This window comes from Sorex araneus, chromosome 1, assembly GCF_027595985.1.
Source record: "Sorex araneus isolate mSorAra2 chromosome 1, mSorAra2.pri, whole genome shotgun sequence".
NCBI classification, from domain to species: Eukaryota; Metazoa; Chordata; class Mammalia; order Eulipotyphla; family Soricidae; genus Sorex; species Sorex araneus.
This window is the reverse complement of record NC_073302.1, coordinates 209,877,134-209,891,646: the sequence shown is the minus strand read 5'-3', so window position 1 is coordinate 209,891,646 and position 14,513 is coordinate 209,877,134.

Sequence of the window (14,513 nt, the reverse complement as noted above, 5' to 3'; positions counted from 1 at the left end):
CACTGAGGAAGCAAGCGAAGTTTTGTCTAAAGACAATGTTATTTTCATTAGAGTAAACCTTAATGAATTAATTATCCATTCAAACAGTAAAAGATGAAATGACAACAGAAGTAAGTAATGAGAATGTGCTTGAGTTTAAAGTTGATTTTGAGTAGTGTTTGAGGATATTTATTCTCCATATGGGAAGCTGTGACTACAGACACTAGATCTCTACTCTAGATACCAGTGTTTCATTAATTCGTGCAAAGGCTGTAAATCAGGATTTTTACTGAGGTAAGGAAGATAATCTAGGGAGCTGAATAGATAACGCAATAGGTAGGGAGCTTGCCTTGCATTCAGATGACCCTGGTTTGATCCCTGACATTTCATATGGTCTCAAGCACTACTAGGAGTAGTTCCCAAATACAGAGCCAAAGGTAGCCCCTGCGCATCACTGGGAGGGGCTCTCCAAAAATTAAACAGACAGAGGTATTTTAAAAAGGAGCAAATTGTAAAGTTATACCTTTGTTGGTGGTGCTTTTCCCCAATGATCCTGAAACACAAACATAAAATAAACAGAAGATTATAGCTAACATCTAAACATATCTGGTTCATTCATTTCATTATAAAAGATAATGGAATATCTTTTATATTTCTGGACTGATAGCGCAGAGGGTAGGGTGTTTGCCTTGCATATAGCCAACCCTGTTTCCCAGCATCCCATATGGTCCCCCAAGCTCCGCCAGGGGTAATTCCTGAGTACAGAGCTAGAAGTAACCCCTCAGCATCGTTGGGTTTGACCCTGTCACTGTCACTATCACTGTCATCCCATTACTCATCGATTTGCTTGAGCGGGCATCAGTAACGTCTCCATTGTGCGACTTGTTGTTACTGTTTTTGGCATATTGAATATGCCACAAGTAGCTTGCCAGGCTCTGCAGTGCGGTAAGATACTCTAGGTAGCTTGCCGAGCTCTTTGAGAGGGGTGGAGAGGATTTGACCCAAAAAGCTAAAAAAAAAAAAATTAGATAACACAAGGTGTATGATAACCATCTGTTCTTATTTTCTGTTCTCAACCTAAGCAAGTTGAAGTATTGTAAGTTTGAGGGGAAAAAAGTAAAGTTGGAAAAGATAGTGATGGAAAAAGAAAACAAGTCTCAGGGACAGGTGGAAGAAGTAGCAGTAGTTTAAATCCCTCTCATTTAAAACTAGAAATACAGACTTCCAATTAACTGGAGGCTGTATGAACCATCGACACTGCTTTATAAACTGCCATCAAAACCACAAAAGCAAAAACTCTAGACTTTTGAATTGAATCTGACAAGTACCACAACGTGGCGCCACATTGTGGTGGGACTTTGTTACAGATCTTATGGTCTTCTACAAAGGCATTCTCAATGGCTGCTCAGGATCACCCTATTATATTAAGCTGTCTAAAATAAAACCATAATAAAACACTCATTTTAGATAAATGGACCTTCAGAATTCCATAAGTTTTTTTCACTTCCTAGATTGCATCCTTTGAGAAAAAAGTCAGATTAGATGATACAGAGACCTATATAAGATGACATTATACTTTGGGAATCACATGAGTACCTAAAAATCCATTATGAAATGTTTCTTCTAATCTATACGTTTTTTTTAAAAAAATGAGCTTTTGAGGAAAGAATAAACTCACTAAATAAAAAGTAAGATTTTTCTTCTCAAATTATATATATATATATATATATATATATATATATATATATATATATATAATTTCCCCCTCAATGGTTCACTGCCTCATCATGGAAGGAAGGTGGCAACAGTGCCAACCTCCAAAGATGCGTGTTTGTCAGCATGCAGATCATTACAACATACCAGCCAACTAAAATTTTGCATTTGTTAGACTTGGAGGACCTGTAAGGAGGACTACTGGAGGCCTCCCCAAAAGCCTCTGTCCCTCTCAGAGAGCCCGGCAAGCTATTGAGGGTATCCCAGCCATACGGCAGAGCCTGGCAAGCTACCCGTGAGGTATTCATATGCCCAAAACAGTAACAATGATGGGTCTCATTCCCCTGACCCTGAAAGAGCCCCTAATATAGCGTTGGGAAGGACAAGTAAGGAGAGGCTGATAAAAGCACGCAATAGGGATGAATGGAGACATTACTGATACCCGTTCGAGCAAATCGATGAACAATAAGTGATATAGTTCATCAAGACAATAGGTGATAGAGGTGATATAGAACCTCAAATTAAAACCACAAAGTCCGGGACCGGAGTCATAGCACAGCGGGTAGGGCATTTGCTTTGCATGCGCCCGACCCGGGTTCAATCCCTGGCATCCCATATGGTCCCTCAAGCACCGCCAGTGCAGAGCCAGGAGGAACCCCTGAGCATCGCTGGGTATGACCCAAAAAGAAAAAAAAAGCAGAATAAAACCACAAAGTCCATTTTATAGCCAATAGGTTGGAAAACATATTAAACTCTGAAATTACTAAGTATTTGCCAATAATATGAAACAACTGGGTTTTCCAAGCCCCTTTGAATTATAAAAATTCACACAATTCCTATTGAAAATGTTTTTTCACATTCAGTATGTTTAAGAAGACTTCAGAGCTACTTTGTGATTGTACACTAGACAAGTGGTTGGAATGATTAATACTCCAAGCTGAAAACAAACAATGTAATTTTGAACAAACAGCATAGAAAAATAAAATAATACATGGCAGACAATGGAATACTACACAGTAGTATTACTTAAAATGCAGTTCACTAACTGGTGTTGATAATGTTTGACACTAACTGATAAGAAATGTCTTCATCTGTATGAAGATATCAAAACTCGAACCAAAAACACCAGAGGAAAACTCCCCAGGTATTCTACATTTTAAGAGTTTTTCAATGAAGATGTAATATGTAGATTAACATTAAGTTCTCTCTTTTTTGGGGGGTGGGGCATGGCACGAAACTTGGTAATACTCAGGTAGTCGCCTTGTTCCTGTGCTCAGCGACCACTTCAAGTAGTGATGGAGGAAGCATTCTGTGCAGACTCAAACCCAGGCATGCTACATGGAAAGTATGCGACCAGCCCTTTGAATAATCTCTCCAGCACGAGTTTACATTTTGTGTCATCATGAACAGTCATGCAGAGTTATTAAAAAAACAACTTTGTGTTACATTAATTTATATTGACGAAGATGAGAAAATAATAGCAACACACTTTAATCTACCCTAAAACTGTGTTTCACAAAAAAATATTAGAAATCCACATAATGTCTCAATGTGCTTTAAAGAAATAAATATGAAAAATAATTAATAGGCATATTAAAGCTATAAAGAAGATAAGATTATCAGAATAAAATTAAAATTGTTCCTGATAACGTTGTATATTTGTTTTGATCACAGTAAAACCTTATAGAGGGATTTGGGGTGATGGGTGTGTTGTGTTGATGATTTAGTTAATTGTTGCATGTTCCATAAAAATATGGAGTTTATGTAACTTTCTATGTGCATCGGTAATCCATACTACACACAAAAATACAATCTACTTGGATAATTGTAATGGCTAAAGAGGAAAATGTTTCAGGTAAAAAAAAGTTTATAAAGTTTACAAATCTGATGCTTTAAATTTAAAGAAGTATTTTTGACTTTTGTCAAAAAAAATAATAAAATTTACCTGAATTGAGTAAAGTAACAATTGAATGAAAAAAATGCTAGACAGTCTTCTTAAACAAGTTTGAATATTCTGAAATGAAAGGGAATTTAAAATTCTGGCACATTCCTTAAAATTTCTCAAAGTAATATGGTAAGAACAAATTAAAGTAAGGCACTGTAGCACTGTAGTCCCATTATTCATCAAATTTGCTGAGTGGGCACCAGTAACATCTCCATTATGAGACTTGTTACAGTGTTTGGCTTATCCAATATGCCATGAGTAGCTTTCCAGGCTCTGCTGTGTGGGCCGGATACACTCGGTAGCTTGCCGGGCTCTCCAAGAGAGACAGAGGAATCAAATCCCAGTCGGTCTCATTCAAGGCAAACGCCCTATCCCCCTACCTGCTGTGGTAAAACCACTTTTTTGTGGTTTTAGGGTCACAACTGGTGATTCTCAGGGTAATTCCTGGCTCTTTGCTGAGGAATCACTCCTTTTTTGTCTGGGGAACCATATGGGATGCCGGAGATTCAACTGAGTCAGTCTCACTCAAGATAAGAGCCCTCCCATTTCACTACTGCTCCAGCCCCCTAATTGTTTCTTTATTTTTGTTACTCTTGTTATAGCTTCCACATGCTTGGGTTTGCAGTCTTGATTAAAGCAAATTTTTGTTCGATTTTATAAAATACATTATGTCTGTGTTTTAATCTCTGATCCCTTGCAATGATGACAAATGTAATTTGGAGGTGAAAATTTTTCTTCAAGGGTTAAACTACAAAAGAAAAAAACATTATCTGAAGTTTTTAAGAACCTTGTCCCAGGATGTGAAAGAACTCAGTATATCCTTCACAGAAAACATTGAAATACGGTCAACCCCAAACTTGTTCAGAATGTCCCAAGGGTCCGAAACAAGTTAGAATCCTAACTGCACTGTATTCTTAGCCCGTAGCTTCTGATGTCATTACTGGACCAGCTAAGTAGGACATGGCCTCTGGATCATGGTCCCTCCACCCCCACAGCCCCCTCCACACACACACATGAAGAGAGGTAAAGAAAAGTTGAACAGGGGCTGGAGTGATAGCACAGCGGGTAGGGCATTTGCCTTGCACGCGACCGACCCGGGTTCGAATCCCAGCATCCCATATGGTCCCCTGAGCACCGCCAGGAGTGATTCCTGAGTGCAGAGCCAGGAGTAACCCCTGTGTATTGCCAGGTATGACCCAAAAAGCAAAAAAAAAAAAAAAAAAAAGAAAAGAAAAGTTGAACAAACAATATGCTAAGTCATAAGGTATCACTGTATCACTGACATCACTGACATCCCTTTGCTTATCAGTTTGCTCGAGCGGGCACCAGTAACGTCTTCATTGTGAGACTTGTTGTTACTGTTTTTGGCATATCAAATATGCCATGGGTAGCTTGCCAGACTCTGCCATATGGGCAGGATACTCTCAGTAGCTTGCCGGGCTCTCCAAGACGGATGGAGAAATCAAACCCAGGTCAACCACATACAAGGTAAACGGCCTATCTGCTGTGCTATCTCTCCAGCCCTAAGTCATAAGGTAACATTTAAAATTTACATGAAATGAAAATAAGTTAATTTTTTATTAGGTGACAAGTTGTTAGATCTTTTACTGTGGACTGAGCAACTATGTTTTTGATATTAGAAGGTCTATCAAAAACGCTTGCTGTCAGAGAAGAACTTGTGCTCTTTTGATCAATAAAACATCAGTGTTACTCCAACAATGAAACTGATATCAGCAAAACATCCTTATTTATCAATTTAAAAACATTTTAATGCTATATTTTTATAAAAGAATGAAACTTAACAATCTTTTACAATGATTAAAGGGCCAGAGTACACAAAAGTGAGAAACAGGAAGCCTTCTGCAGGTTATAATAACATATTCTGAAATGTACGCATTTTAAGGATATAATTGATGATTATATTATCATATATCTGACATATTTACACAGCCCACCATACATATTCTGGAGATCATTTTGAATGCTTTTTCATCTGAAAACTATCTGTAAATAGGAAACTCATGGATTCCAAATTATTTTTTTCACTAAAAAAAATATAAACTATAGCTTTGTAGCCCTAAAACAAAAAATATTATTAGAATTGATACCATGAAAGAGTAAATGCACTTTTCAGCACACAACATAGATTCTTTCAGTTTTGATAAACATGAAAAATAAATGTCCTTAGATTGTTTATTCATTTTTTAAATTTTTTCTTCCCAGAAAAGACCTTCCAGGAAGGGAATTTGGGTTAAGACTTTTCTCTCTCCTGTGAGAAGGATTAAAACAAAACATAGAAACAATTTAGGTAGACATTATGCACTTAGCCTTGACATTAATAGACCCATTTTAGAAAACTTAACAAGCAGGAAGTAAGTTCATTTGTTGCATTAAAACCCTGCTCTCAATATTGCTAGAGACAGTGTTCATTCAAAGTAGCTATTAGTATCTACCACGAAGAAATAATTATTTTGCTGGTTTTTGCTTTTTTTTTTTTTTTGGTGAGAGTTTTGCAGTCACACCTGATGATGTTCAGGGCTTACTCCTGGCTCTGAGCTGAGGGATCACACTTGGCAGGACTCAGAGACAAGATGGTGTGCTGGGAATTGAACCCGGTATCATCATGTGTAGGCAAGTGCCCTATCCACTGCACTATCATTCCTGTCTCCAGAAATCATTACTTTGCTCTTAAGAGTTTTCTTTGTTGGGACCCTCTGCGCCTAAAGACTTTGATTCCAGAGACCTAACACTTTCGGGCATCCAGCGCAGCTTCTAATAACAATGCACTGGGACTGCAAACTGGGCTATGCAATTTCTGGTAGAATTTTCCCTGGTCTTTATACAGAAATCCAAAACCGCGAGGACGCAGCCGTGTCCGCAAGACTTAACATCTGTAATTGTCAGCTGTGTGAAACGGTTCCTTTTGAACAGGTCTGACTTGGGGGGGGACTTCAAATAATAACAGTAAGTTTTTGTTGAAATATTGAAGGTTATTAATGTAGCAGCCATCTCTCTGGACTGTAAACTAAGCAAAAGCCCCAAGCCGGCCGTTGCGGCATGGCATACACCCTACTATGAGGCGCGGAATGGGGGATGAGGGTGAAAAAAAAAAAAAAGGGAAAAGGAAAAAGGAAAAAAAAGAGTTATGTACTTGTAGCAGTGGGGCTCCATATGTCTTCATTCCCAGCAATGGAAAACTAATTATCAAATGCTTCCTTGGTAGTAGGTCTGACTCTCTTGGGTGGAAACTCCAACAACTATAGTGAGTTGTGTGTTGAAATATGGAATGTAATCAAGGTAAAGAGAAAATTAAGTGAATTTCATTAGTTATACAATAGGGAGTAGGGGGTGGGGGCGGGGGGTATACTGGGTTTTTGGTGGTGGAATATGGGCACTGGTGAAGTGATGGATGTTTGAATATTGTAAACTGAGACATAAACCTGAGAACTTTGTCACTTTCCACATGGTGATTTAATAAAAAGTTTTAAAAAAAGAGTTTTCTTTGTTACGAGATGAGACTTTTATATATATGCTTAATGAGGAATGTTGACAGGATTACATGGTGCCTGGGGTATGTAATCCTGTCAATGGCCAGGATCCAGAGACTTAAAAGCAAGCTCCTGGAAGCTCGTGGCTCCAAAGCGGTCGCATGATATCTTCTTCTAGTCTACTTCTCCCTCTGGGAGAACCTGGCAAACTACTGGGAGTTTCCTGCCCACATGGGAGAGACTCCCAATTTCCCTGTGGTGTATTCATATGCCCAAACCAGTAACAAGCTGGGTCTCATTCCCCTGACCCTGAAAGAGCCTCCAGTAGGGCATCATTGGAAGGACGATCAAGAGAGGCTTCTAAAATCTCAGGGCTTGGACGAATGGAGACATTACTGAGACCACTCAAGAAATTAGACTATCAATGGGATGATGATGAGGAGGAGAAGGAAGAATGTGCATGGTTTCATAATGTCTTTTTTCTTTTATCTTTTCCACTCTTCTTTCTTTTTGCTTTATGTTTGTTGAGCAGAAACAATTATTGAAGGGTTTTAGGCAAAACATGCCAAAAATGTTATTCTATACACCTGAAAGGATAGTAAGATCTTCATCAAAGTGAAATATTTGAATCTATGATGTAAACTAAAATGCAGATATCAACATAGTCAATATTGCTGAAATGAAATTTAAACAAAAATTGAAACTGAGTCAGAATGACTTCAAGTGCTTGGAAAGACTAAGATAAAATGGTCCTAAAATCATCATCATCATCATCATCATCCCGTTTATCATCGATTTTCTTGAGTAGTCTCAGTAACATCTCCATTTTTCCTAGCCTTGAGATTTTAGAAGACTCTCTTTCCTCATTCTTTCCAATGGTGCTGCATTTAAGACCGAATGTGGTCTTAAAGTAGAGGGTTTTTATTTTTGTTTTTGGTGGGGGCGCACCTGATGAACTCAGGTCTTACTCTTCTGCTCAAGGATCACTCCTAACCTTGCTCAGGGGAGCATAAGGGATGCCAAAATTCAAACTCGAGGCTGCATTCAAGGTAAGTGCCCTACCTGCTGTACCATTGCACCAGCCCCTAAAATACAGACAAGAAGAGGGTTCTCAAGAGGGTCTGAGGAATGGCTCAGTGGCACAAGGCATGTGCCTTGTTACAAGTGTGAAGTGGAAACTTCAATTCTTGATGATCTCCAAAGCACCTCTATCAGGTGTACAGAAGTATCGCAACTGGAAATGCGCATCCTCCAGGAGGGAATAAAAGACGTGACAGCATCACAACTGAAAGTGAAGCAAGCTCCTACACTTGGATTGTGAGCCCATGCCTTCCTGGGAGCAAGTGTGCAAACACTTTGGTTAGTGTACAATCTCAAGTGGCAAAGAGATATTTCAAAGATGCAGAACATATGTGTTGCCTGCTGGAACCCATATTCAATCCCCAGCACTGCCACCAGTATTGAGTATTGAGTATCCACCACTGAGTATTGAGACCTTGGCCACTACCTGCTGGTACCCCAAAAGCAAACTAATAAGATGCTACCACATCAAGCACCACAATCAAATATGGATACACTGCAATCACCTAAGTACCTGTGTGAAAAAAAGTATTTAAATCTGATACCTACTGAGAAGCAGTAAACTACTGTTTTTTCTGTCTAAAATAAGAAATGGGTAAAAAAAAATTTTTCCTCCTTTTCTCACTTTATGTCAAAAACATGTACAATTCATGTTTGCTCCCAGTCATGCCATAAACTGATGATAAAGACTTTATTTGTGAATGGAGACCTCACTTGATAAAATAGCCTAGTTACTACAATTCATAAGATATGCTCATTCGTCCCCCTCTGTTAGGATAATGGCTGATATTCAGGCTATCTGTTCAACAACTTTTTATATCTAATATTATAAGAAATCCGATAAGTAGCATTTGATATTATTGAATAAAAATGTCTTCTAAGAAGAATTTTTGAGTAATAAACTGAAAATCTGAGAGGTAGACATGCTTTCTAAATGATAGCTATTTATTAATTCCTTTTATAAAGACACAGTAATCTATATCTATCTATATCTATCTAGCTACCTTTCTACATAATATTATTGGCTATAGACTGGCATACGTATACTAAGAGTTACATCATACTGCTTTTGATAAAACTCATTCATACTTCATAATTATGAGCAAAATCATATTGTATAGTTTATCCTGCTATAATATAAAATTCCATTACTCTTATCTACAAACTATTGCTGTGCCATATGGAGAATTATGTACTTACTAGTCATAACAGGAACAATTATCAGAGGGAAAAATTTTACCAGCACAGACTTTTAAATATGGACTTTTCTTACCCTGCTCCATTCACAGGACTCTTGTCAACTTGTGTTATATGTGAATAACACAAAGACTTAAAGACATTCCCTCTGGTTAAATAAGAAAACCTAACAGTTTTCCAGAGCATGCAGGATTAATCACACATAATAATTATGCAAAGTGATAACACACTTATTATAAAAGCATGTACACACCATTAAACAAACAGTGGCAGAAACTTCTAGGAAGGAGAAAAATAAACATTAATTGGTGATGATTAAAGGGAAGAAAAGGAAACTCAGAAATCGAAATTCTCATTTTCACTGGTGAATGACTTGAGTCTACGAGTTTCAAAGTTCTGATTTTCCTGTGTCTGTGCTGGCATGTCTCTTGGCATGAATTATCAGCAGAGAAACATTTGGCCTTGACAGTCCACTGTTAGCCTGGCACATAGAGCAGATTAATAAGCATCTTGTCGTTCATTTTCAATTTTATGCTTTTGAACACATCTTGATGCCAAAGGAGTTGAGAAACTGCAATCTAGAGAAGGATTTTTACACCACAAAATAAAGTTAGTTGAATGAATCATTTTAATTGCTAGCTTCTGTTTTCAAAAATTGCCTCTTCAACTGTGTCAGAAAGAAGGACAAGTAAGAGATTTTTCTGGTTAAATGACATTTGTGGTTAAAAAAAAAGCATGTAAATTCATCTTGAGTAACCAAGCAAATAGGGCAAAGACATATTCAGTTTACCCAATTCTCCTTCTCAATTGAGCTTCATGGTCACTTTATATCGTATGTCGGTCACAAAATGATACTTCGGACATTTCTTTTGTAGTCTTGGGTTTTCTTTGACTGTTGGTTAATTCACCTTCCAGTTTCTCCCTTCAAATATGTATGTGTGTGTGTGTGTACACATTATACCAGTTTCCATAATGACAAGAAAATGGGGGACTGGAAGTCCACTTTCTCTGATGATCAGTATTGGTTCTAGAAACGAAGAGATACAACTGAAAAGAACAACTAAGTCTTATTAATTGGGTCTAATTGAAAAAAATGTGAATACCTATGTGCACTTAGCAGCATCAGTTTCACCATTTCCTAAAAAAAAAAAAAATTCTCCATTAATATACCCCATGCATTTTGAGGACTCCTGTATTTTAAGAAACCCAATTACATGTAGGAATGTGCCATGTTATACAATACTCACTCCATCACAGTCTACATAGTGTGTAAGGAAACTTATGATGATGAAATACAAACGAGGTTTTAATACCAACTCTACAGCCAACAAGCTGTGTGACTGGGACATACTATCTAGTCATTCTAAATCTAAGTTTCCATTCTTGTCAAAAAAGCAAAAGAAGGCAGATAGTGAGTAATTCAAGTGACATCCATGGTACGAGAATATGGAGATATGGGTAAATTGTCAGATCAAAATCTAATATGTGTGCATGTATTGTGTATATATGCAAATGTGCACATATATAAATGTATATAGAATAGTATGTTAACTGAAACAGCACACATTTAATTTGAATTTAGCTTAAGAGGACTTAGTTTGCCACTTGTGATTTTTTAATAACCTAAAAGGATTACTAAAATTTTTCAGGAAGATATTTGGAGAGATTGTATAGAGACTGAGACGCTTACTAAGCATGCAACCAGCACTGATTCGACCTGCAGCACGAAATGTGCTGCTCCCAAACATTGCCAGCAATCATCCCTGAGTATAATTTCAGAGGTAAGCCCTGAATATCACCGAATACACTGCCTCCATCCAAAAGGTTATTATTTTCCATTCTCATTTCATCGGTCCTTTGATTTTCTAAAAGCCCTCCACGTTGAGTCAAGCTCATTTAATACTTTCAATTTTGGTTGAGTCTCCTAAGCAGCTCTTAAAGGGTCTGGGACCATTGTGATATTTTGCCCTGCTCTGTGGACCTTACACTTCAGTACTCAGGCCCAACAAAGAAAAACTGATCAGGTTAACCAAGAATTATATGTGGGGCAGTGGGGTGCATGAGGGAATATGGGAATGGTGGTGGTGGTGCTGGTGGTGGTCAGTGGGCCATGAAGTGCCAACGATCAAATTCAGGATTTAGTCTATTCCTGGCACATGTTCTGGCTCTCTGAGCTATGGCCTGATTCCTAATTTAGTACTTTAAAACCAAAAGCAAACATGTCATCTAGAAGACAAGCAACAGAGATCAGACAGGTTATTTTCTTTTCACTGTATAGATGTATAAAACTGGTGCAGACCCAAACTTTAAAGTAAATAAAGTGATGAACACAATCCACCAATACACGATTTGTTCATTAACCTCACACATACAGTAGGCCATTACAGGAATGCCATCACACTGATTGGTGAGGCTCATTATCCTTTGCCCTTTCACACTGAAGTGTTACTCTGTCTCCTTTTCTGACTCTATATATGGGTATCATTAAATACATAAGAGGATCAGATAGCTATTTTTTAGCTTCTTGTCAAATATTTACATGTCAAGGGCAGGGTCTTGCAAAGGAGTTGTGATTAGTTGCCAAGGAATATCAAGAACCAAATACAATTGTTAGTATTGAAAGTTTTTTCTGTTTACTTCTGCAAATGCAAAAGGTAAACACTGTCATTTCAAAGTAAACTTTAGAGTCTATATAAATTTCAAAGATGGTAGTCCGCTAAAGCTTTTCCTTGTTCAAAACACGTGGCATCATACTAGATTTCCAGCCAGGTCTTTAAAGTTAATAGTGCTCTGTGTGTGAAGAAGCTAGCAACTGCTTTGACTTCTGGTCAATTTGAAGCTAATTAGAAACTTTCGTTTAAGATCTTACAAATGGAATAGAGACTTACACATGAAGAAAATAAACCTAAACAGAAAAGATGCAATCACAGCTGCAAGTGAACAATTTCTGAGTTTCATATTTGGTGTAAACAGGAAAACACAAGCAATTGGACTTGACAGAAAATGACGGAAGCATAGAATGAGGAGCACAAACTACTGTTCTGCAAGATGCTGTTTGAAACTGTGATCAGAAAATGTTGATTGGAAGCAACCATTTGTCCAGTCACTTGAGAACTATTTACTAACATTGCCTTCCCTGCCAAATATTTTCCCCTCATTCCCACTGATGGGATTAGGAAGCTAACGCCATCTAATAATGTTTCCCATTTGGGGACAAATATTATTGGTTCTTTGAATTTGTTAATAATCTTCTCTCACTACTTCCAAGACAAAGATACAAATATGGACCCTCTGTTACCAGTGAGATTCATTTTCTTTGTAAGACATGGCAGCATTATATTCATTTGAAGGTTGTTACCTTATCCCTCCCTCTCTATTACCTCCTCTTCTATAAGACAACCTGATGTATTAAAATTACAGTGGGCTGGTCTCTTGCCTTGTAAGCAGCTGACTAGCATTTGATACCTGGCACCCCAATGGCTCAAAGTCCTGCCAGGAGTGCTCCCTAAGTACAGACCTAGGAGTGAGCCTTGAACACTTCTAGGAGTGATCCAACCTACATGCCTCCCAAACAAAAATACTTAATTATCTGGGAAGCTGAATATTAAATTCGTCACAAGATCCAATTTACTGACAATTTGTAATAAATTGTCCTAAAATAATTAAAAGAATAGAAAATAAGTAAAAAAGAATATATGCTGGTTTTAATGGAAATATGAGTCGATTTTGCATATCATAGTAAATCAATCACTAGACTAAAAATTAATTAATATAGAGACTGGTACTTAACAAGAGGCTATTAGAAAAGGTTAGTTTTTCTTAACCTAAAGGTGAAAGAATGCAATAATACGAAGAGAAGAAAGTGCTATGAGAGAAATGCCAAGTATTCGCTATGGAATGCCTACAAAGTCAGATTTTAATTTTGCTTTTAGGATTGAGATTTCACAAAGCAAATAGCATTTGAACTGGTTCTTAAAGATTATGGAAAAACCTAGTAATCAACAAAAAGAGAAGGGGAGAGAAAAAAGGGCATTTCAAATTGGGCACACAATATTAACAAAGGGAAATACAGGCTGTCATTCAGTAGTGTGGAAGGGCACAACACAATCTCCCCAACATGTGTAGTATTCCTGACATCATTCGACATGTTACTAAATTTTCTTTCAATTGAAAAATTAAAAAAAAATCATAATATCACAATATAAAATTAAGTTTTAACACAAATCTCAGTAGGTCTTAATTTCTTTTGCCTATGTTTGTTGGGGGGGGGTGCTCCATACCACAAACCACGCTTATGGCCATCCTGGTGATTCTTGGCCAACCTATCTGTTTAGGTGGCACTAGAGTCAAATGCAGTTCTGCACAGCCCTTTGGTACTGGAGACCACAAGGTCTATCCCAGATTCCAGAAATTCTCCAGTTCTCTCTAGGTGTATCCAGAATTTCAGGGAGTGAAGGAGCGTGTGGAATCCAGCATGAACTTGGGCAGGCCCTGGAGGGCACAGGCACTCTATATCCCCATATCTCCTCTCCGGTTATATTTATGCTTTTAATGGGAGTCATACCAGTAGACATACATTTCCAACTGATACTTAAAATATGGGGCTGGAGCGATAGCACAGCAGTGGGGCATTCACCTTTCACGCAGCCAACCCATGTTCAATTCCTCCACCCCTCTCAGAGAGCCCAGTAAGCTACCGAGAGTATTGCTCCCGCACGGCAGAGCCTGGCAAGCAACCCGTGGCGTATTGGATATGCCAAAAACAGTAACAATAAGTCTCACATTGAGAGATATTACTGGTGCCCGCTCGAACAAATCAATGGACAAATGGGATGACAGTGACAGTGACTTAAAATATGAAATATGAAGTTCATGAGGCCAGATAAATATGAGTAAAGTTAAATGCTTGCTTATAAGAAGCTACAACTGCAACCTTGGTAGGAATCCAGGAATTCTATATGCTCCCCTAAGCATTGGCCAGCATTGCCCCTGAGCACACAACACAGCTTGAATTATTTCAATTATTTCAACTACAGGCAGTGCAAAAAAAATTACTATCATGCATGTGTACCATCCAATGATTTGCTTTACATCAGGAGAATAGCATGAGG